The sequence below is a fragment of the Vulpes lagopus genome, chromosome 17 (genome assembly GCF_018345385.1).
Source record: "Vulpes lagopus strain Blue_001 chromosome 17, ASM1834538v1, whole genome shotgun sequence".
Lineage (NCBI taxonomy): Eukaryota > Metazoa > Chordata > Mammalia > Carnivora > Canidae > Vulpes > Vulpes lagopus.
Genome location: NC_054840.1, coordinates 36,021,410 through 36,045,744, shown reverse-complemented (window position 1 = coordinate 36,045,744; position 24,335 = coordinate 36,021,410). Strand labels below are relative to the sequence as shown.

At 47.0% G+C, this 24,335-nt stretch overlaps 1 non-coding gene across 1 annotated transcript; it reads left to right on the top strand.

Moving 5' to 3' along the window:
* The first annotated feature begins 9,744 nt into the window (after positions 1–9,744).
* LOC121477642 lies at positions 9,745–9,850 on the top strand. The gene has a single exon (XR_005984312.1). It is a non-coding gene; the product is annotated as a U6 spliceosomal RNA (small nuclear RNA).
* The last annotated feature ends 14,485 nt before the right edge of the window (positions 9,851–24,335 follow it).

Here is a 24,335-nt window from a genome sequence, read left to right as displayed (position 1 = left end):
TTAACAACCTTCAAGTCTTAAGGGTCAAAATTGTTCAGTGGGGAAATGAGAAGTGCGTTGGCAGGAGAAATGTAGCCAAAACCATTTATGTGTGGCCGGCCCACTGCTGCACATCTAAGACACACAGGACGTGGCTTTGCCTAAGAGTGCCATTACTAGTGTTTCACTAAATAATGAAGGATAACCTTATCTGGACAACAGCTAGCCCTCTAAGTCCTATGAACCTCACTCTCAGCAGACAGATTCCTCAGAGACTTCGCTCTCCCTACACCCCACTAACTGAGAAGCCCAGAATCAGCCACTCCCCTCAATCCCAGAGCAGCTCTTCCTGGCCACAGATCCTGGCCCCGTGCTATAATGAAGGCATCTTTCTGCACTGAGTACATCTCAACAACTCTTTCTAGACCATTCGCTCACCAACCCCACATCCAGGAAGGCCCATGTGCCCAGTCCACAGTGCACTGTTACGGTGGCCAACGTGACAGGCAGCCAGTCACCCTGCGAGGCCTACGTCTGAGCCCACGGATAAATTAGACTTCTAAGCACATATTTGGTTCCGTGCTCACTCTCCCCTCCAAGAACTCCACTGAACAGGGGCTGCTGTGAGGAAGGCCCTTGATAAATAACTATAGCATATTAATGAGTCATTAATTCTTCCTCAAGCAGAAAGGCTCACACTGTACGTGTACACTTGGATCCCCACAGATTTGTCAGTCCTCTGGTTCCTGAACTTGTCTGCATTGATTTCTGAAAGGCACTAGGCTCGTTTAGGTGGCCTCCAACCCTCTTTCTGCCTGCAATGGATTGTCCACCTTTTTGGAAGAGTTCAGGGTCACTGCTGTTTATTCGGTCACTTTCCCCCACCTTGCTCTGGTTTAAACTGCTTATACCTACAAAGGAGCTAAGAGTAGGCAACAGGGATACAGAGTTTGTGACTCTCAGTTCGGACCATTTATATGACTCGTGTTATAGAGAAAGTCTTAAGGCTCTCTTAAGACATTGCATTTTTCCTGCAATCATTTCGAACTGTAACAAACGGGCTCAGGTGGCTTGTGTTTCAATCTTTGCACAATTGGTATAGGATTTTTAAGACCACTCAAGGTCACCTCTTCCAAGAAGCCTTCCCTGACCTTCTCGAGATGTAGAAACATTCCTTCTTCTACCCCAACTCTGAGCTCCCGAGCTCCCATGACAGAACCACAGCTAACCTATGCCCTCTGCAGTCAGCCTGACGGCCTCCCCTTTCTGACTGAGCTGTGGCTTCCTGGTCCTCACCTTGCAGTGCCACTGTGGGGCCAGCGGGCACTCAGTGAGTATGAAGGTTGAAATAAATCCCCTATGAAAGGAAGGTAACAGGTGGGGGTTTTGAGGGCAGGAACCTGCCGGCCTGTTAGGTCCCCCCCCTGGGATTTGACCTCAAGCACATGGCAGCAGGCAGGAGCCCAGGAAAGCCTGTGTGCTTGATGGCAGCCCTGGGAACTCAGAGGACACACCGCAGAGCAGCCTGTGGCCTCCTATGCTTTCGTCTGCTGGAGGATGCCTGCCTGTCTCCCCAGGGAAACCTTCAAAGTCCGAGGCCTTGACCTCCCCCAGAGTCTTATCAGCTCTTCTAGTGGATCCCTCTTGAGTAAAACTTAGTAAATTATTTTCTTTCTCTGCATGCATGGTGGTATTTTTAAATGTGTAATTTCCTGAAAAGAATAGACCACATGCCTGTGAACATTATGAGGATGGCGAGCTTTATGGGCTAATCTGGCAAGGCCATGGTGCCCAGGTGTTTAGGCAACTACTAGCACAGGCGTTCTGTGAAGATGCCTTATAGATATCATGAATGCTTATAGTCACTTGACTTGAAGTGAAAGACCGAACACTTGGTGAGGTGGGTGGGCCTCATCTAATCCGAAGAAGGCCTTAAGAGCAAACACTGAAGTTTCCCAGAGGATAAGGAATTCTTCCTCGAGATGGCGGCATCAACTCCTGCCTCAGTCTCCAGCCTGCCCTTCCTGCTGGCCTGCCCTACAGAGTTTAGACTTGCCAGCTCCACTATCACGGGAGCTAATTACTTAAAATATACCTCTTTATATCCCTCTATTGATCCATCCATCCATCCATCCATCCACCCATCCATCCATCCATCCATCCTATTGGTCCTATTTCTCTAGAAAACCCTGACTGACAAAGTACATATTTGAAATGTAATGCAGGTACCAAAACAAACACACTTGTGTAAAGATAGTGTTGATATGTCAAGAAAGGCAAGTTGACCAGAGCTCCTGTTCACTGAAGAAGGGTGAATGAATGCAGGAAGCAGGCCTGACCCGGGCTATGAGCCAGCCCTGCCTGTGGGCCCCGTCTTGGGTGCTCAAATACCATCTCATTTAATCAGAGCAACATCTCTGTAGGGAACACTTGCATTGTGCCCACTTTGCAGGTAAGTAAACCGAGGCTTAGAGCAGTAGGGGACATGAGGAGTCACACAGCTGGTGAGGGGTGGCTAGGAGTCTGTCCAGAAGCCTGGCTCTTTCTGCTGCATGACACAGGTCCCCGGGGGACGCTGAGCCTGGGGATCCAAACCCGGCCTGGAGGAGAGATGCTCTAACGAGTGGCCACTCCTGCCCAGGAGAGGGGTCTGTGTCTCAGATGTTCTTGCCCACCACATGGCCTGCAGCAGGGCCCAGGCCGGTTCCAGGACAGAGAGTGGCCTATGGCTTTCTGAAGGTTGGGTGGCTCTACAGGCGCCAGAGTGAGGGACAGTGAACACACATGCGAACGTGCACACAAGTGCATGCAGCTACTCAAAGGTCAAGTACTCAAAGGCCCTGTCCCACTGGTTGGTTCTCCCCTTTCACTATTTTAAAACAAATTAGCTATAATATTTCATCAGGTTAAAAAGGTCCCCCACCACGCATCACCTTCATTGAAAATTCCAGTTTCTTGATCCAGCACAGTAAATTCAACAAGGGATATAAATATTTAAAGAAATTCAAAAGCGATTTCTTTTGGAAAGCAAAGAATTCCTTGTTCCTTGAGAATAATCACTGTTTAATTTATGGCGAGTAGCCTGCATACTAATCTATCTTATAATAGAATCTATCTTCTGTGTATTTTAAAATCCTTTTAGAAATGAAAAGTAAAACCAAGTTTTCCCTTTAGGTGCAGGTATGAACTAATTCATAGCAAATGGATGCCCCAGGACTATTATCAAATCCCAAAGTGGTTTTTAATATTCTTTGAGTGGCTGTATAGGGTCTGTTATGGCCAGTGTCATCTTATTCATCATCAATTCCAGAGTCTGTCTCCCATAGATTGGGGGTCAAAGACTATGGCCCTAGCCAGGTCCAGCCCTCTCTTTATAAATAAAGATTTTTTTTGTGGGGGACACAGTCTTTCCTATTTGGTCCACAGTATTTCTGGCTGCTTTTGTGCTATCCCATTAGAGTTTAATCATTGTGATGGAACCCCACAGCCCCCCAAGCTGAAAATATTAACTATCTTGCCATTTACAGAAAAATTTTGCCAAACCCTGCCCTGGATGGTCAAATAGTTTTCCCCTTTCCCTCCATTTCATCTTTCTCTTTCATCATAATTATTCCAAACATCTCTTTATATTTAATTCTCAGGGAAAGCTTTCACTAGTATCATGAATTACTCATCCTAAGATAGTCTTAATATTATGCATAATATTTTAATATTTAATTGTCACATCTAAAATACAGTGTTCTCAGTTATATAAATATTGCTGAGGCTTGACTTGAGAAGAAAGTTTATTTAAGGCTTCAGTTCTGGTGGGTTTCTAGGCTGGAAATACGGGGGCACAATATTCAAGAATGAAATGCACATGGACTTCCAAGTGTCATGCATACAACAGAGAGAGTGTAAAACCCAGGGTAAACAGGAGGGCAAAAACCCCTGGAACTCGGCTTCTTTCTGGTGACTTCTCAATTGTGCTTAATTAAGGACTGTTGTGGTTAAGATGCATAGGCTGTTCTGAAAGTGACATTCTTATACTCATTGGATAGGCAGTGTATTTATGGGAATCTGCATTTTACCCCTGGGGGACTTAAATTCTTTTTTCACTAAGAATAGAAACACATACTGCATGATCATTTGTGCTTTTTCTGAATTGCTCCTCCTAAGGTGGTAGGTTGTTTTTCCCACTGCTTTATATCAACTTAAGGCATTTGTTCTTTTCAAAAAGTGGGAAAAAAATGTAAAAACTTCATTATTTACTTTTATGCTTAGAAGTGTTTGTCTTTAGTGACCATTGACAAAGGAAACACCACCTGACCTTCAGAATAAAATCCTGACTTTCACACGTCTTGCTAGGAGTGCTGGCAGCCCACCTGGAAGGTTGGTGAAGGCAGAAGCAGAGCTGAGCTGGGGGGCGGGTGGGGGGCAGCACCGTGCACCTGCTGCCCTGGTTCTCCAGCGCCTGTCCGGCATCTCCACTCGGCCAGCGCTGACCCCGTGGGGCCTGGGGGCTCCGGGTAGTTTCTTTTTTTTTTTTCCTCCGGGTAGTTTCTACACATGACATGAAGGCCCTGGGATGGTCACAAGAGGGAAGCTTCCGAGATGTGTTATCCCCGACTTTGGCGACGCCTTGCGCCGTCCTGGCCCTGTCCGAGGACTCTGCCACCGTAGTGGGTGTGCTGGAGCCGGCGTGGGGGGCACACGAGTGCCTGGACATTGTGGGGCTCTCGTCCCTCTCTTGGCCCCCGTCTGTGCTGGGCTCCTGACCCCTCCCCATCTCACACACTGGTAATTTTCACAGATGTGGGCATAGGCACACACGGTCAGTTCTCATTACTCATGGATTCCATATTTGTGAATTCACCTGCTTGCAAAAATTTATATTCTACACTCCCCCCCAAATCTGCACTTGCAGCAGTGCCATGGCCTTTCACGGACACATGTAGAGGGAGGGACAGAAGGGTCACCCGATGTGTACGTTTCCAGCTGGGAGAGAAAAGGCAGCCCCCGGCCTTCTTGTGTCAACCATTGGTAAACGAGCGTCCTTTATGCAGTGTAGGTCGCACCATGTTCTCCTCACTTTGGGGTCTTTTGTCGATTTCCCTGTGTCAAGTGGCCCAGGGATAGCACCTGTCTAGAGGTCCTAAGGGCAAGGCGGCTGCGATGTGCCCTGCCCTTTGTGCAGGCACACGCTGCAGTGCTATTGACAGCAAAGTCCAATGTTAATCAATCAGTTATGTACATTAAATAAGCTGTCTTCCATAATCCATTCGTTAATTAACAATAAAACACTTATGTATTGATTGGTTGATGAAAATGTTGTGACCAGTGGCTCATAGGAAACTAACCCTGCAACTTCTTTACAAGCAATGGCTCAGGATTTGCTCATTTGGTGTTTGCTGCCGCTTTTCAGACATAAAGTCAATAGCGAGAACCGGCTATATCTGAGGTCATAGAAATACAACATGGATCGTGTCCTGGGTACTGGCCCTGCTCCGGTGGTGATTAAGGGATTGCACAGCATCCCTCTGCTCACCTGAATCCCCCACCTCAATCTTTGGAGCCCAACATGAAGAGACTTACACATTTAATCCTTTCCTCTCTGATTTTTTTTGTTTGTCCTGATTCGCTGCGAAGTGCAGACACATGTCAGGTCTCAAATACTTGTTTTGCTTAATTTTGGTTTTGTAATTTACAAGTGTCCCATGGCTGAAGCTAAGCCCAAGGACATGCATTCTTTGGCCTGTGCAGTGTTCTTGAATCTTCTAAATTAGTTACATTTAGAAATCCAAAGAATTCACATAAGATGCTGAGAGGATGGTGCATGTGCTTCTCCCTCTCATCTCCTTGTTACCAATCTCCCAGTCCTTCACCTTGTAAGTCTCTGAGCCACACGAATCAGTAGCCGCCATCCATAAATGAGTGTAGATCTGTCCTGGTCGTTCTCAGTCCAGACAAAGTGCACAAGCTAATGGACTGCTCAGCCCCCTGCCTTTCGAGGAGCTCTCCCTCCAGCATGGTCTTCCTGGGGGTTTCCTGATGCCATAGCAGAGCACTTCCAGTTGGCTCCTCCGTCTTGTGCAAGACCATCCATAAAGCAAGCATGAGGGCTCTTCTCCTCAGTCTCTGGACATGAAGAACTTCCCACAAGGAAGAAGAGGCAACAGAGCAGGGGCAGGTGTCAGACTCTGAACCACGGCTTATGCAACTTGCTTGTCCCTCCTGTACCTGCTGGGGGCCAGTTATACGGATGCAACACCCACCAGAAAATGAACGCAGCCACATTCACCCCATCTGTAATGGAAAGTTTGGGTTCTAGATATTAGAATACTGAATCTTGACCATCTCTCGACTGGTGATAGCCTCATTTTTTGGCTGGAGATCGCCTCTTTTCCCCACTTACCTCATTGTTCTCCACTTCCAGGCTTATCCATGTTTCGGATCCAAGGATGGATCCTGGCTGAACATGAAAAGGATTGAAGAATCACCAGCTCAGACTTGAGACTGAGTATCAAGTCACCCTTGATCTCCATTTGAGTCAGGACCCATGTCCCCTCCACGTTCACGGGCATCTGGTGTCTGAGTCTGAGGCCTGGACGGAATAACCTGTGCATGGCTTGGATGGCTGGGGGGTTCCACTTGTTTGGCTGTCTACCTCACCTACCTTACCAGCCCTCCCTCCCCACCACCTCTTGCCAGAGGCACCTTTTGACAGAACTGAGCTTCGCTGTCCAATCTGATCCTGTGTCCTGCAATGTATTCTTTAATTTTAATTGTTTAATTTCTAATTTATTCTCTCATAGGTTTAGATGATTGTAGCAAAGTTGTGAGTAGTAGAGAGTTCCCACATACTCTTCGTGCAATTGCCAAACCAGGAAATCAACAATAAACTATAGATCTTGTAAAATTTTACCAGTTTTTCCTCAGATGCCCTTTTACTGTCCAGGGTCCCACATGGTGATTCATTCGCTGTGTGCTGCGTGTCCTCCAACCTATGACAGATCCTCGGTCTTGTCTTTCATGACCTCCACCCCAGGTTCCTTCCAGTGAACACGCTTCAGCCTCCATCCCCACTACAGCTGAATACCCTGCTTCTCCCCCCTTACCTGCCATGTGAATTCCTAATCATTATTCCAGACAATATTACTCAGGCACGTAATGCTAGAAGCCGCAACACCCCTAAGCCTCAGTGGCCCAACGTAATAGCAGTTCACTCCTCACTTACTCGAGGTCCGTGTGGATGTCCTCGGTTGGGTGGCTCTCCTGAGAAGCCCTCTTCCACGTGTGGGAACAGCTTAGGACACTGCCATCCCCACCTCATGGCCTCTAAGGTCAACACAGAAACAAAGAAAGAGGAGAAGTGTATGTGGAAGCTTTTATTGTTTCCTTATTTTTTTAAAAGATTTTATTTATTTATTTATTTATTTATTTATTTATTTATTTACTCATGAGAGACACATAGAGAGAGGCAGAGACACAGGCAGAGGGAGAAGCAGGCTCCCTGTGGGGACCCTGATGCGGGACTCGACCCCAGGACCCCAGGGTCACGACCTGAGCCAAAGGTAGACGCTCACCCACTGAGCCACCCAGGCGTCCCTTGTTGTTTCTTTAAATAGCACAAGCCAACATAGGCTTGCATCATTTCTCCCCCGATTCCAATGGTCAGAACCAATCCTAGGTCGTACCCACATGCAGGAGAAAGGGAAATGTCGTTTACTGTATCCCAGGAGGAAAACGAAGCAGGCAATCGAGCTGTAGCATGGTCTCTGCCACCGGCCACCCTTCTAGTCACCAAAGGGCTTTCTTTTTCTTCCCACACAATACAGCTTGCCCTCCCTCTTCCCAAGAGAGAACGTGGACACCTGTTCGGTTACGGTAGCCAACTGGGTGGCTCTGGCCATTCCGTGGAGCAGGAGCAGCCCCTCTGGTCTGGTCTCCTGCACCTGGGGGCTGCTGGATTGGCCACTGGCTTCCCTGGTTTCCAGTCAACGGTGGTGGATCAAGGCCGGGGAACTCGTGGAGCCCTCCCTCCTGGGGCTCACACCCATTGCTCGCCCATGGATGTGCCTTAGTACACATGCATCTGCTCTGGATGCTGGGACCCCGTGGGTACAGCCCCAGAATTCACTTTCTGGGGGCTCCTCCTTAGTCCTTATCATGTATGGCCACATAAGGCTGGACTTCGGGCAGTGTGTTCTTGCGGCAGGACAGCTTTGGGAGCTCACCTCCAGTTTAGGAAAGACTGGGGACGGGGCACTTGGGGGACTCAGATGGTTAAGCGTCTGCCTTTGGCTCAGGTTGTGCTCTCGGGGTTCTGGGATTGAGCCTCCTGGGGGGCTCCCTGCTCAGCAGGGAGTCTGCTTCTCCCTCTCCCTCTCTCCCTTGCTCATTCTCTCTCTCTCTCTCTCTCTCTCGATCTCTCTGTTTCAAGTGGATAAATAAAAAAATCTTTTTTTTTTTTTAAAGGAAAGACTGGGAACTCCTCAAAGGCTGTTTTTAAGTCGAAAACAATTGAAGGGCATTTTGGGTCCAGACCCATGGTATTCTTAAGTGATATGATCTTCCCAAAAACTTGATGACTTCCGATTGATTTATACTAGTAACCATATCCCTTTCTTGGATGTCGTTCTGGAACCTGTTTCATTTCCCTGCCTCCTCACTCCTGTGACCCTGTCTCAACATAACAGCAGCTCTCCGAGGCCACCGGGCTGAGTGGGAAGTCCACGCGCTTACTCACACCTTTGCTCTGAGTCACTTTATGAACCTTAGAAAGTTCACCGGCACTTAATCAGTTCAAACGATTTTTTTATTCCTGTACTTACTGTTCAGGGACTAGAAGCAGATTACCTTTTGTAATCCTACAAGGCCTTGAATTTCTGGACTCCATTATCTTTCATTTTCTGCTTACAAAACAGCCAATTACTTCCTGAGCTCTTCTCTTTCTTGTATTGCCTTTCCAAACCGAGCCACCGCCAATCTAAACAAGCTTCAAATATTCCATTTTCCAACAACTCCTCCTACAAGCCTACGGTGATGGGATCTGCCTTCCAAGTCCCCAGGGGCAGCCATCCTGCCGTGTTCTGTCCACACATAACGTAGATGTTCAGCAACCCAGTCAGCCATGGGTCTTCCTCGCCTCTTGCCCAACTCCTAAGAAAATGGCCACATATTTCTGGTACAGCAGCAGGCCCCTGCAAGATACCACTTTCTGTGGTATTCAATAATATTCAGGCTCGCTGTTGCAAACAATCTCCAATTCCAGTGGTTCCTCAAAATAAGTTTATTTCCCACCCTTCCCGTGTCCACTAAGGATTTTCCAGTTAGGGCCTCCTCCTGCAGACAAAGACTCAGTGATCCAGGTGCCTTTCACCTTGGGATGCTGCTGTTTCCGATATGGGGCCCCAACTTTGCCACAGGAGAAGAGAGGAAAGGGTCAGATATTTCACGGGCCAGCCTAGATGTGTCATACATCACATCAGCCTGAATTCCATTGGTCAGAATCAGTTTTATGGCCCCACTCAGGTACAAAGCGATGGTAAATGTCATCCTCTGTGTGCCCAGGAAGATAATTAAATGGTCAACAATAATTAGAATGATTTCTGGCACAAAGACCAGTCTGAAATGTCACCTGAAAGCTCTGCAGAATCAGCCACTTCCCTTCCACTCACACTGGGTCTTGTACATAATTTGCACCTGTCACTTTGATTAAAAATTATTTTATTGTCTGTAGACCCGCCAGGTAATGATTGCCTTGAGGTTAAGAACTGTCCTGTAGTGCTCGCTTCGGCAGCACATGTACTAAAATTGGAGTGATGAGAGAAGATGAACATGGCCCCCATGCAAGGATGACCTGTAAATTCATGAAGCATTCCATACTTTACAAAAAGAAAGAGAGAGAGAGAGATCCCTGGGTGGCTCAGCGGTTTGGCACCTGCCTTCCGCCCAGGACATGATCCTAGAGTCCCGGGATTGAGTCCTGCTGTGAGCTCCTTGCATGGAGCCTGCTTCTCTCTCTGCCTGTGTCTCCATCTCTCTCTCTCTCTCTCTCTCTCTCTCTCTCTCTCTCTCTCTCTGTGTGTCTCTCATGAATAAATAAATAAAATCTTAAAGAGAGAGAGAGAGAGAGAGAGAGAGAAAGAGAGAGAGAGAGAAAGAAAGAAATCCCCTGTGCCCATCACCCTAGCACCTGAGCCTGGTGCTCTGGCTGGGGCCAGGCACACGCAGGTGCTGAGTGCTTATCAAGAGAATGAGGAGATCAGAGGGAGGCCAGGCTGGGAGTAAATATTGAGAGGTGTGCAGAATCAGATTTCTCTCTTAGAAAGGGAAAAATTGGAGGCTATCATAAGACATATTTCCAAATAAAAATGAAAGTAACCCCCTGCACTTTTTTATTTATTCAAGTGGGCAAATTGTTTCCCCATCTCCTTCTTGGCATTCACCTGGTAACTTCACATTTCCCAATAGATTGGTCTTAACACAATGAGAGCTCTCAGCAGAGGCTATTAATTATATATTACTTTGAATAGTATCTCCTGTCCTGAATGAAATTGTTACTTATAATAGAAAGAAAAATCCCATAAGATACGAGCGTCAGACATTCTCAGTACTCGAGGAAGACGTGTGGGGAGGCTGTCCCCCGAAGATTTAGGACTGTGCCTCAACACTTCTCTATTCAAGGAGCTCAAGATAGAAACGCCTCTGAGGCAGGCAGAACTGAGTCCGATTAACTGATTGAAATACACAGAAATGCGGAACAATAGCTCATTTGTTTGCTCTGAATCTAAGAAACAAAGGGCCTCTGATGAGGCTGCACAGAGGGGTTCTGACCATCTTCTGAGATGTCTCTGGCTCCTAAGCTGGGGTATGTGAGTGTGGAGAAGGAAGCTTCTCAGGGGCCTAGGCTGTGGTCCAGGGTGCCCATCACCAGGAGGGACGTGCCTGGAGCTGATGGGGGGTGGCTGTATCCGGGCACCACATCTAGGGGATGCCCTCAGAGGTGTGAACAGTACAGGTTTGTATTTCTTTAAACAGTTTTCTAGCAGATGGAAGTGACTTGTTCTGAAACGACCAGAACGTTGTGACAATTTTCTGAGAGATAGATGTGAAGTGTCTTGAAGAAGGGCACCTTTTTATAACTTGCCCCGAAGTGCCACCTGAGTAGCTCTGTGGCCACGTGGGGCAGACCCATCCCACCTGCCCTTACCTCTCCTTCCACAGGTCCGGTTTGCAGAAGGGACCAGCTGTGCAAACAGGTGGCACACATGTCCTGAAACGACTCCTGGGAAGGTGGCCCCCTGTTGGAGTTTACACACCTGCCTTTAAGAAATGCGTCCAGTGTGAGGGCCCTGGGAAGCAGCTCACTGAGTCACCTGTCTGCTTTCCTGACCACTTGTAACAGGAGGACACTGGAGCACAGCCCCGTGAAATTCGGAGCATCAGAAGTTGAGGGGAAAGTAGAGTTCCTTCCCATCTACCTTTCTCTCCCTGGACATGGTTTCTCTATTACTAACATCTTCTGTTAGCGTGGTGCATTTGTGACGATTAGAGATATTAATAATATAGTAATAATTCAAATAGAGCAAAATATAAATGGCATTTAAACTGAATCACTAAAATAGATTCAATTTTACATGAGAAATAAAAATGATTACAATGAGATAATTTTATTATAATAGAACATCATTATTGACTCAAGTCTGTGGTTTACATTATGGGTCACTCTTCACATTGGACCCTCTATGGGCTTTAACAAATGCATAGTGATGTGTATCCATCATTATAATACCATACGGAACAGTTTCATGGTCCGAAAATCCTCCACCTATTCATCCCTTCCCCCAACCTCCCTCCCCAATCCCCCAACCCCTGGCAACCTCTGATCTTTCAACTTTCTCCAAAGTTCTGTCTTTCCAGAATGTCATGGAATCATACAGTAGGTAGCCTTTTCAGGTTGGCTCCACTCACCTGGCGATATGCCTTCAAGTTTCTTCCTGGCCTGTTTGTGGCTTCATAGCTCATTTCTTTTTCACTCTGAATAATATCCCACTGTCCAGATGGCCCACGGTTTCTTTACCCACTCGCCTATTGGAAGACATCTTGGGTGTGTCTAAGTTTTGGCAGTTCTAAGTAAAGCTGCTGTAAACATTCATGCGCAGGTTTTCCCTCACCAGCGATGTATGAGAGTTCCCTCTGCTCCACATCCTCGTCAGCATTGGGTGTCATCAGTGCTCTGGATTTGGACTACTCCAATGGGTGTGTGCTGGTATCTCACGATGGTCTGAATTTGTGATTCCCTGTGACATGTGATATTGAGCACTTTTCCATATGCCTATTCCCCAGGTATTTTTTTCTTCATGAGCCTAATGCAGACATTTCTTGCCTAATGCAGACATTTCTTCCTCCAAGCAGAAAGAATTGGCTTATCGTTGTGGGAGAAATACATTTCTAGACTGATCGAGCTAATCATTCCCTTAACATATCTTTCAAAAGTGATGGAGAAGGATACTCATACCAAGTAACATCTTTTTTAGATGCTTTCAAATTAGACAGATGATCAACCCTAAAATAGGGAATAATTGGGACTCTCCTTAGGGGGTCCTGGTTGGGGATGGAGTTTTCTTAGCCACATGGATCCTTGGAGAACAGATTTTGCTGCTTTGCAATGGGGGAAGTAACAATTCAGACTGTTGAATACTTTGCACAATTCGGACTGTTGAATACTTTGCAAAGATTAAGATACCAATAGATTTGAGATGTTTCTACATTCCTAACCCCCCCATATGGGCTTCAGGCCAGGCCAGCTGGATTTTTAAAAAGAAAATCATTAGCTCTCTGATAGAACCAGCTTGCTTTTAATTCTATCAAACAAGAAGTTAAAAGTGCCTGAGCTGCTCCCCATATTCTCCATTGGCCACTACTTTCTAGGACAGCGACATCGAAGACCACCACGTCTCCATGTCAGTACAGTGAGGGATGCACAGAGTGGTGGCTCTGTCCTCATCATCGTGGGGAGACAGCAGTAATATGCAGATAGCAACAGAGATATCTGTAGATGTTTCTCAACATCTACAGATAAGAACGTGGTGGCCAGGACTATCAGTGTCCAGCTTGATGATGATGCTTGAGCTGGGTGCAGTCTCTAGTTGGACTTTGGTAGTTGACACTGTCTGCTCTCAGGGGCACCCCCTGCATGACAGCTGAGTGGCTGTTGGTCCAAGATCCTTAAGGGGACCCTGAAACGTTAGTGTGTAGTAGGCAGCACTGGTCCTAGAGACTCCAATTATTTTCTTCCTTAAGCATTGGGAATTAATGAACTCTTCGCTTTCTGAAATGTCTCTTTAATTCATGATTTCCAGGAATCCAGGCCAGACTCTTCCTAAACTCATCTAGACTTGTGCAACTCAACCGTGAGCTTGCTGCTCCTCATCTCCATCCTGGCTTAGCTCTGATGAGCATCAGAGAAGCAAGATGGAGAAGTAACATGTCTTTTAACATCGCCAGGGGTTGTGTCTGGCCCAAGGACCCTTCAGTGACTGTGCTTTTCAATCAGCTCTGAGCATCACAGAAAGGTTTCCCAAATATTCTCTTCAGAACATGGAGTTTTAACAATTTCAGTCATTCTTTCTTAACCAGCTCTTTTGTAGAGGCCGAAGAACCCATTCTTCCAGTGTAATCCATGAAACAACTCAGTTTCCAGCTTCCCCCTAAACGAAATGTCAAGTTGGAGAGGTACTCTGGCTGAGGGCTGTCCGTCGTCAGGGCTCTTCTAAAACAGGGAATAATTGGGGCCAGCATCAGCCTTCTGGCGGTGTAGGTTCCACCTCCCCTTTCCTAGTCGGGGCAGAAACAACGCTCATCACAGGACTAGCTGCATGGATGGTGTGGACACCCAGTCCCCCTGAGACCCTCCCTCAAGCATCTATGCTCTGGTCCAGGTGGGTAGTCTTGTCTACTTCCTGGTGGGAGGAGGCCCACCATCCTTCCAGAATGCAGCTGAATGGTGTCTAAGTCTTCATGCTCTGCCCCACAGATGGATACCTGTCCATTTGCCGGCAGATGTCTAGACCCACCCCTAAATGCGGAGGGATTGTTATATTGCTCCATTAGATAGCCATTCATTTTACATAAAAACTGACTGCTTTAGCAGAACCAGGCATTGAAGAAATAACAATATAATATTTTGTTTATATTATATTTGACAGAGATGAGGCTTTTTATAAAGGAAAGGTGAACGTTCTGAAATATTATCCTTGAATTCCGTTAGTTGGCAGTGATAAAAATATGACTTTCCAGCCCCATTTTCTTTCTTTTTTTTTTAAGATTTTATTTATTTATTCCTGAGAGACACAGAGAGACAGGCAGAGACACAGGCAGAGGGAGAAGCAGGCTTCCTGGGGGGAGCCTGATGTGGGACTCGATCCCAGATCCTGGGATCAGGCCCTGAGCTGAAGGCAGATGCTCAACTGCTGAGCCACCCAGGTGCCCCCTCCAGCCCCATTTTCTTTAGAGGAAAGGGGAGAAAGAAAAAAAAAAAAAAAGCCTGGGAAATCGGTCTACTTTCAGCAGTTTCTCAGCTGGTGTACAGGTGATTGATAGTGTTTGTTGGATCCCATCACTCTGTGGTGAGGCCCTGGAAGTCCAGGGCAAAAGTTTTGCTGAGTTAGCATTTCATTTATTTTCTTTTGACATGTTGAGTATTGAAATGACCCAAAACAGCTAGAGCAATATGGCCAGGGCATTCTCCTGCCAGTGAGGTTAGGACAGACAGACCAAAGGGCATCTTCCAACAGGAAAGGTCTGTTTCTCTGTGGGGTAACACTGACATCCCGACACATGGCTATTCACCTTAGCCATTTTGAGCTTTCTGACCCTGGGAAATTGTGGTTTTCAGAAAGAGCAAACCATCATATACCTTATAATTCCATTAGTTATCTGTTGTTGTATCTTGGTGGCAACACAAACCTAGAGGTGTAAAGCCACACACATTTATGACCTCAGGGTTTCTGAGGCCTGGGAGGGTGGGCACAGCTTAGCCGGGTCTTCTGCATGGGTCTCTCCAGGCTGCAGACAAAGTGTCAGGGGGGCTGGGGTCTCAGCAGAGACCCTACTGGGAAAGGATCCGCTTCCAAGATCCTAAGGTTGTTGGCAGTATTGGCGGGTGTGGGAGAGAGCTTCCGTGTCTTGCTGGGAGTCTGCTGGAGCCACTCTCAGCTGCTTGCCCTGTGGCCTTCTCTGGAGGGCGGCTTTCAACGTGGCTTTGAAGAAGCCACCTAGGGAGCACTGCCTCGCAAGGTGGGTGTTACAATCTTATGTATCATAATCACAAACACGTAATCACAACCTTCCCACCACCTTTGCCAGGAGGAGATGCAATGGTTAATTCTACATGTTAACTGGACTAGGACATGGGATCCCCAGATACTTGGTTAAACATGTGAAGGCATTGCATGGAACAATGTCACTTTTAGAGCACAAGACAAGGAAGTGAAGGTGCTTATGGACTTGAGAAAGAATCTAGTTAAGACCATGGGGGAGCAGAGCGGCTTTCTCATAAGTGGGTGATCCCAATAGTATTTGGGTGCTAAATTGAAGGCACCATGTTGATGCTCTCCAATAATGCAAATATTACCTTTTAACGTTTTTTAAATGTGCCAGACAGTGTTTGAGAGTTTTCCAAATATTATTTCACTCAGCGCTCACACCTGTGCCAGGTGGCCAATGTTATTATTATCCTTGCTTCGCAAATGAGGAAACGGAGGCACAGAATTGGGGTGGCTTGCTCAGGGTCACATGAGTAGGAGACTGTGCAGCCAGGACTCAGCCCAGTGACTCCTAGCACTCTGCCTGTCCTAGCAGTCCACACTACGTTGGAGCTGGGGCCATGGTCCCAGGCGAGGTGTCCTCCAGGGAACGGCTCATCCATGCCTCCTGAAACTCACACTCATGGGCCAGGTTGGAGCATGATGGGAAGTCAAGCCAGGGATCCAGGGGAAGGAGAGGGCCTACATCAGGGCAGGGAGAGAGGCAGCTGAACCGGAGGGAGGAAGAGCAGAAGGAGGTGCAACCAGTGTTAGAAGCAGGATGGGCAGTGCACCAGGTGGCCCAAGACACCTGGAGATGTGGTGGTGACACAGTTAAAATGAGGGCTCCGTGCTGTCCAAGGTTGCCAGAGTGCCTGGCACTGGGGCGTCTCTGACTCACAGATTGAAGCTTCCAGCGTGGGGGTGCCTGGGTGGCTTAGTAGGCTAAGTGTCTGCCTTCGGCTCAGGTCATGATCCCAGGGTCCAAGGATCAAGTCCCATGGCTGGCTCCCCACTCAGCAGGGAGTCCGCTTTTCCCTCTCCCCCTGCTACTCCCCCTGTTTGTACTCTCACTTGCTCTCTCTCAAATAAAATCTTAGACAAGAAAAAAAGAGAAGGAAAGAAAAGAAAAAAAGAAAAGAAAAGGCAAGCAAAGAAAAAAAAGAAAAGAAGAGGAAGTTCCAGCATGGTGGCCATGGTTAGATGGCCCAGTGCCATTCCTTGTGAGAATTTGGTGTAAGGCTCCAAAGGGCGGGGCTTTGGAGGGCAGCATACCCAGGTCCTCAAAACAGCCACCAGACATCTCCAGGAAAAAAAAAAAAGCAAGATGTGACTTTATCTCTAATGAATTCTCCATCTGTTTGCATCATATTTGATTCGTTTTTCCCCCAAATGTTCTAAAATATAAGTAGACGTCTGGACTGTGGATTTGAATCTAAATTTTGTAAAGACTTGATTCAAATGTGTGTTGTAGAGCTGGAAGTGCTTTCCCTGACTCCGGGCAGTGACTGCACAAGTCAGAGCACTGCTGGCCTGGCCGGCCACTGGGGAGGGTGAGGCTCCGCCTGCGCCTGCGGGAGCTGACTCACGGCTCTGCAGCCCCTCCTGCACTTGTCTTCTCTGTGCTGTCACACACGGTCCTGCCCCGCAGGGCAGGGCAGTCTCCAGATGGAATCGGAGGCGGAGTAATCCAAACTGCAGCGCCTTGAAACCCAGAGCAGAAAATGCCCCCGGATCCAGCAGAGATGGAAGTTGCTGGAGGATTTTGGAAGGAATGCACCCGGATGAAGCCTGGGCGTGCTGCAGCAGGGCTCAGGGGAGTGCGTCCCCAGGAGGGCAACATGTGGACAGGGCTGGAGCACACTGATCAGGGTTTGGCCACCACGATGGCCTGGGATGGAGGCTCAGCCACCACCAAGGGTCATAATCCCTTCACCTGGCCTTGCATGTATTTTTGTCACTTGTTCCTACTGGCCATTATTTTAGCTACTTGTTTCCTGCCTGTCAGGGCCCCTGGGCAGGGGCTGGTCCCCCTGTGCCCCTGCGGAAGCTCCTCTGATCGTGCTTGGCAGGGGTGCTTGGCACAGTCCGTGCTCAGTACATGGTGCTGAAAGCACTCTTGGCCCTGGGGGAACGTCCTCTGAGGAGGGGTCAATAGGTCTCTGTCTCGGTGCATTTCCACTTTGACCAAAACAGCGGTGGGTATGGTATAGCCTTCCCACAGAGGGCAGCCCCTGAGCGGAGAGCGCAGGCGCCTGAGGCTGTGCCCGCAGCCTGGCTGGGGGAGGAGCGGGCGGGTGAACAGCAGGGCAAGGGTGGAGAGAAGTCCCTGGGAAGAGCCAAGCGGGGAGAAGCTTCAGAACTGAGCCCAAGGGGTGCTGGGGGGATTCTGAGCCAGTGGAGGGGAGGCGATGGGGCCAGATGGGAAGTCGCCTGCTGCTGGCGATTGGAAGATGGGGACCATCTCTGGAATGCTGACTTCACCTGCCTCCTGCCGGCCTTCCCTCGGCCCTGCAGCAGGCAGCCGGTGGCCTCCAGAGACAGGCTGGGCTGCCCACAAGCTTGGGAGCCCTCCTCGAACGCTGGGGTCCCAGGGACGCTGAAGGGTGGTGGGAGGTGCTCTCAGAGCCTGGCTGCAGGTGTGGAGAGGGTCAGCAGGGCAGGGAGCGGGGCACCTGCTTCCCCTGGGACCCTCAACCCCCAGGAAGGGCTGCAGCCAGGCGGAGCGGGCAGGGGGCCAGCGCCCTGACCCATCCGGGGCTGGGACACGGGCTCCCTGAGGACAGCTTGCAGCCCCAGCAGCCCGCGGCTGTTTCCCTGCAGAACAGCCTCCTGCCAGGGGGGGGGGGGGGGGGGGGGGGGGGCCTGGTGGGCAGGCCAGGGTCACAGGTCAGATCCTGGCTAAGAGCTGCTCCAGGAGGGTGGGGTGGGGGGTGGGGGCACATGTTCCACATGGGAAATTAACAAAGGCAGTGGGCCTTGCGGGGGTGGGGGGCAGAGGAAGGAGGAGGCTGGAGGAACCACCAACCCCCGACTCACACTTACTGCAGGTTGTAATTATTCGGCGTCTTGGACTTCAAGAGGCCGATTTTGTTAATAAGATTGTTACTAAATTGTTAATTGAAATAGCATTTTTAGTTAATAATATTCGCTTTTTTTCTGGTCCAACCAGTTTGCACTGTACCTGGAGAACCTCCACTTTGAACAAACTTATACATTTTGATGTAAATGTGAAAAAATTTAATGAAGTATTGTAACATAGTATAGTACACATAACTACAGTGTGCATATATAATGTATATATACACATAGTATAGTAGTATAAATAGTATATATACATTATGTACATAGTATCATAGTATAACTCTGACTCTTGAGTGTTACTGAGAAAATCTTCGTATTTTGGCCACTACATATTTAGAATGTATTTTTATAGATTTCAACTTTTCACATCAAAGAACTATGTGCAAAGCCAGCTGATGTAGGAGCCAGTGACCCCTTGGGTTATGAATCATCAAATGTCTTCATGGAAAAAAAAAACAAACCTGTCTTCATGGCTTGACCAGCTGCACTGTCCTCAGAAAGAGCCAAGTGGGGCAACAGTGTATTAACGACTCTTGTGTGTGCATTCCATTCTTTGCAATGCCAAGCCTTTGAAAATGACATTATTTCATGAATGATATTATTTATTCATAAATATTTTCAAATGTATTTCAAATATATTTCAAGAATATTTCAAGAATATTTCATAAATGCTTTCAAATATATTTCAAAAATATTATTCACCAGCATTCATACAGTATTATATCATAAATGAAAATGTTATTCATTCATTCACAAAATTTATGAATGAAAATATTATTTATTCATAAATGAAATTATTATTCAAACTGAAATTTTACTTTCTTTTTGTTTTTTATTTATTTTTATTTTTTTTACTTTCTTTTTAAATACAATAAATCCTTAAGCCTGAATTATGTTTTGCCTGCCAGCTTGAATTGGAATTTCTTACAGTATTACGGTCTATACTTCATGTGTGAGAAAATGCCTCCAAATCCTCCAACAACACACTTGTAGTTCAGTCCATAGGATAAACACTTCTGAGCTGTGACTATAAAGGAAAGCTCTCAGTAATTCTAAGTCCAGGGATGATGAATGTCACAAATGTGATTCCTAAAATTTGCACTTCATTAATTCCAATCCTCATTTTTCTCTCCTCCAGACTCCCCAGCCATCTCCCTCGCACCGCGTCTCCCCATGGCCACCCCCCCCCCCCGCCAGGGAGCACCCACATGGGTGGGTGTGATGTCCTCCCCCGCAGCCCCAGGAGGCCTCCTTGCTCTTCCACATTCTGGGCCCTACAGGTATGACTTGTGCCCAGACTGTTTCTCCCCAGTCATACAAATACTCTACCCTCTCTGAGCAGACGTGAGGGCTCTCTGTCCTTTTAAGTTTCCACAACGCAAACATCAGGTTATATTTTCACAGCACCTCTGTCTCCACACAAGGCCAAGATCTCCTGTGGACAAAACCGTATTTTGCCTTTGATCAGCCTTGTCCAATGTGGAGCCTGACCATGTGGGCCACAAGCTGCTCCAGAGATGCCCTGGGTGACCTGCCCCTGCGGGCCTCCCTCAGGTCCCAGGATGCAGGGGATGTAGTATTTATCTCATTTAATTCCCCCTCCACCCCGTCAGCCTGCAGAGAGGCCAAGGAGCTCCTGGTGCCACCTGGAAGCCCGAATCACAATAACCAGGGCAACAGATGTGTTGCAGGCTCTATCCCAATAATAGGAAGGCAGCCGCGGGCGCCTGCGTGGGGCTCTCAGGGTCCCACTCTGATCCGTGGGACAGCCCTACCTTGTTGTCCCATCCCTCCCTCTGATTTATACATTCCAACTTCACTCCTCACAATTTAGGCTCCATGGCCCTTCTCTATCACCACTTTTTTTAAAATTAAGAAATAAACAATACATAAAACTACAAAGTATGGGGACACCTGGGTGGCTCAGCAGTTGAGTGTCTGCCGTCAGCTCAGGGCGTGATCCTAGGGTCCTGGGATCGAGTCCCACATCGAGTTCCCAGCATGGAGCCTGCTTCTCCCTCTGCCTGTGTCTCTGCCTCTCTGCGTCTCTCATGAACAAATAAATAAAATATTTAAAAAACAAACAAAAACTACAGAATATAACACAACCACCCAATATAAATAGTAATATCTTAAAAAAATGGATTTGATACATTTGCTTCAGAGTTCTCAAACCAACAAGAAACGCCCATCACAGAACACTGACATCACCTAGACTCAGTTCCCCTCACCTTCAAAGACAACCATGGTCCTGGGCTTTAATATGTCTCCAATCCAGATTTTCACTTTTACTACACATGTGCTTTCCACAGATATTACTCTTTTGTGTTTCCTCTCAAATTGCAAACACTGTATCATTCTCCAGTGAATCACTTGCTTCCTTCCTTCCCCACAAAGATAACCAGGTCTGGCAGTTCTAGCCAGCCCACTTTGTCTCAAGGGTCACCTTGAAGCAAACCTCTGATCAGCTTTTGTGGAGAGAAGTGTCTGAAATCATCCCCGTCACACAAGTAGGGAGAGAGTGCTTTTCTGGAACATCCACAAACCAGATGTTGGACATCTTAATTGATCTCGAGTTTCTTGGTTCTTGGCCTTTTGTTATATTTTCTAGGATAAACCTGATTATACCCTCTACCTCTTTTACCACGTTTGTTTTCTTATTTTCTTTCTTTTTTTTTTTTTAATTTTTTATTATTTATTTATGATAGTCACACAGAGAGAGAGAGAGAGAGAGAGGCAGAGACACAGGCAGAGGGAGAAGCAGGCTCCATGCACCGGGAGCCCGATGTGGGATTCAATCCCGGGTCTCCAGGATCGCGCCCTGGGCCAAAGGCATGCGCCGAACCGCTGCGCCACCCAGGGATCCCTGTTTTCTTATTTTCTTGATTCACTGTTCTCAGATGATTTTGTTCTCATTGCATCCTGTTACTGTAGGGCTAAAGTAAACTTGTGTCTTTAAAACATTGAAAAGGTGTCACGGACATTTAAGGAACTGCGTATATTTAAACTGCATGATTTGATGCCTATAGATGTGAAATCATCACACAGACAAGATAATGAGCATCAGCCCCAAATGTCCTCTTGCCCTTTTGTAAACCTCCCCACCTTGTCCCCATCTGTAGGCGAACACTAACCCTACACAATACAGTCTGTGTTCTTGCCTGGCTTTTAGTCAGCATGGTGATGCTGAGATACAGTCATTCTGTTGCCGCTAAGAGTACATTCCTCCCTTACAGCCAGGAGTATCCCATTGTATGGACATACCACAATATGCTTAGTCATTCCCCTGGGATCCCTGGGTGGCGCAGCGGTTTGGCCCCTGCCTTTGGCCCAGGGCGCGATCCTGGAGACCCGGGATCGAATCCCACGTCAGGCTCCCGGTGCATGGAGCCTGCTTCTCCCTCTGCCTGTATCTCTGCCACTCTCTCTCTCTCTCTCTCTGTGTGACTATCATAAATAAATAAAAATTAAAAAAAGAAAGTCATTCCCCTGCTGAAGGACAATTGCATTGTTTCCCGCTTTTGGCTGTTGCAAATAAAGCTATGAACATTCATGCAGAAGTCTTCGTGTAGATACATGCTTTCATTTCTCTTGGGTAATTACCTGGGAATGAAATATTTGCATCGAACTGCCATTGTACATTCCCACTAGCAGTGTGTGTGTGCTCTAAAATTTTTATTGTTGGAATCAGAGAATTCTTTATGTACTTGGATGTGGAACTCTTATCAGATATGCAATTTGTCCATCATGCCAGCGGTCCATTCCTGTCCATTGCTGGGTCGTATTCCAGGGCACTGTGTCTCTCTGTCCACTCACCTGCTCATGTCCAATGCCCCTGATGTTACAGTTTTTTTCTAAAACATTTCCCTTTCGCTTGTGGAATGATGTTCTCTCCAGAGGCATTTACTTTTCTTTCATGACGCGGATTTTTCTAAGTATCTGGTGATTCTTGGTCATTGGTGAACATTTCAGAAAAAGCCCCAGAAAAGCTGAGAGGGAGCCTGTACCTGAGGAGACCATGCACCTGAGGAGACCACGCCTCCTCAGACTCTCACACAGCACAAGGCAGAAGGTGGCTAGCTACTACCACTGGTGGATCCCTAAGGACCAAAATGTGGAGAACGTTTTTTTCTGGGATGCCAATAGCTAGATATCCTGGTTCTCCCCAAATAGCTAATTTTTATGCATGAAAGGTCCCTTGCTCCTACTCCAACCTCACTCCTACTATGTTTTCCCTGAAACGGGTGTGTGTGTGTGTGTGTGTGTGTGTGTGTGTGTGTGTGTGTATATATATCTTCTGGGTTTTATGTGCTATTTGAGGAGTGCTCTGTACTCAGAGCAGAGAACGGTGCCCAGTTGGCCATTTCGAGGTGTGCATTTCATCTCCTTACGTCATCTGTGGCATTAGGACCTGCCACTTCAGTAGGGCACACTGCGGGCTCTCCATCGCCACAGCTCCTGCCCTGCCTTATCAGCCCCTGTGCCTTCCAATTCCTTCACAGTGATTGGAACGCGTCAGGATCAGGAGCGGGAGTAGAAAACACATGTTCAGTTTATCGTATTAAATTGCAAGCTTTTAAGTATATTTCTAAAAACTATAAAAACCATTCCTAATTTTTTAAAGGAAATACCTTTCTAAATCACTATAGGAAACATAAGAAAAAAAGGAAGTTGCAAACAAATAATAAAAACAGGAAAAAAGATAAAAGAACATCTCAATATAGCAGCTAGTGGGGGAACTGCAGCCCACTTATTCAATGGCAAAGTCTGTTTATCATGTTGTTAAAGACAACCAAACAAATGACACCTGAACCCTCGAGAGGGCTGGGAAAAGCTGGATGGATTTGCCAATGGTAGCAGCAGTGTTGTATTCTCATCAAATTCGGAGCCCAGGCGAGCAGCATTCAGCAGGAAGATGATCTTATATTGGTAACAGGGATACATAAAAGTTTTGCAGAATGCCAGCCTCAAAACACAAAGCAGAAACTCTTAGAAATACAAGGAAAATTTGACATGGAAGAAAAATAAGGTTGCAGAGAGTTTTAACAATATGATCACTATCCCTGAACTAACAAACCACAGAACAAACAGCAGCAACTTTAGAAAATGGCCTTGTCATCATCATAAAAGGCTTGAGTCTACAGAAGGAAACTGCAAATCCATGGAGGAGAGACTTCACAGCAGACAGGCTTTACTATATTCACAGGTGTGAAAAAGAACTAAAAAGCTTTTCAATGAAATCCCCCAAATGGTTGAAAAGCAAAAAGTACCCAAGTAAAAATTAATATCCTAGAAACACTGAGATCAAAGCAAACCTGGGAAGAACAGCTAGAGACCGCTTAGGATCATAATTTGAGGAAGGTCATTAAACTCCAGGAAATGCAGTCAGTGTCACTTAGCAGAAGCACACAACCTTAAAAGCTGAAAATACACCTGTTAAGAAAGCAGCTGAATGAGGCACTCCTCCTAAGCAGTTAGGAGTACAATGAAAAGATCTCCCCTAAATGAGAAGAGTGAAAATAAGATAAAAGCAGATATGAAGTTAGAAGATACAGAGGAAATCACCCTAACAAAAATTAGAGTAAAACAAGATAAACTGAGACTATCTAACGAAGAAAACAACCCACAAGATCAGAGTGTCCAGGTGGTGTGTTCTCAGGTTGCCACCCTCTCTGCACCTGCTGTCAAACCCTCTTCTCATTTCTTTCTTTTTTTTTAATTTTTATTTATTTATGATAGTCACAGACAGAGGAAGAGAGAGGCAGAGACACAGGCAGAGGGAGAAGCAGGCTCCATGCACTGGGAGCCCGACATGGGATTCGATCCCGGGTCTCCAGGATCGCGCCCTGGGCCAAAGGCAGGCGCCAAACCGCTGCGCCACCCAGGGATCCCCCCCTCTTCTCATTTCTGATCTGTATGGAGTACCTGTGTAAATCTCAAAAGAAATACCATAGCTTTTAAGGCAAAACAAAAACAAAAACA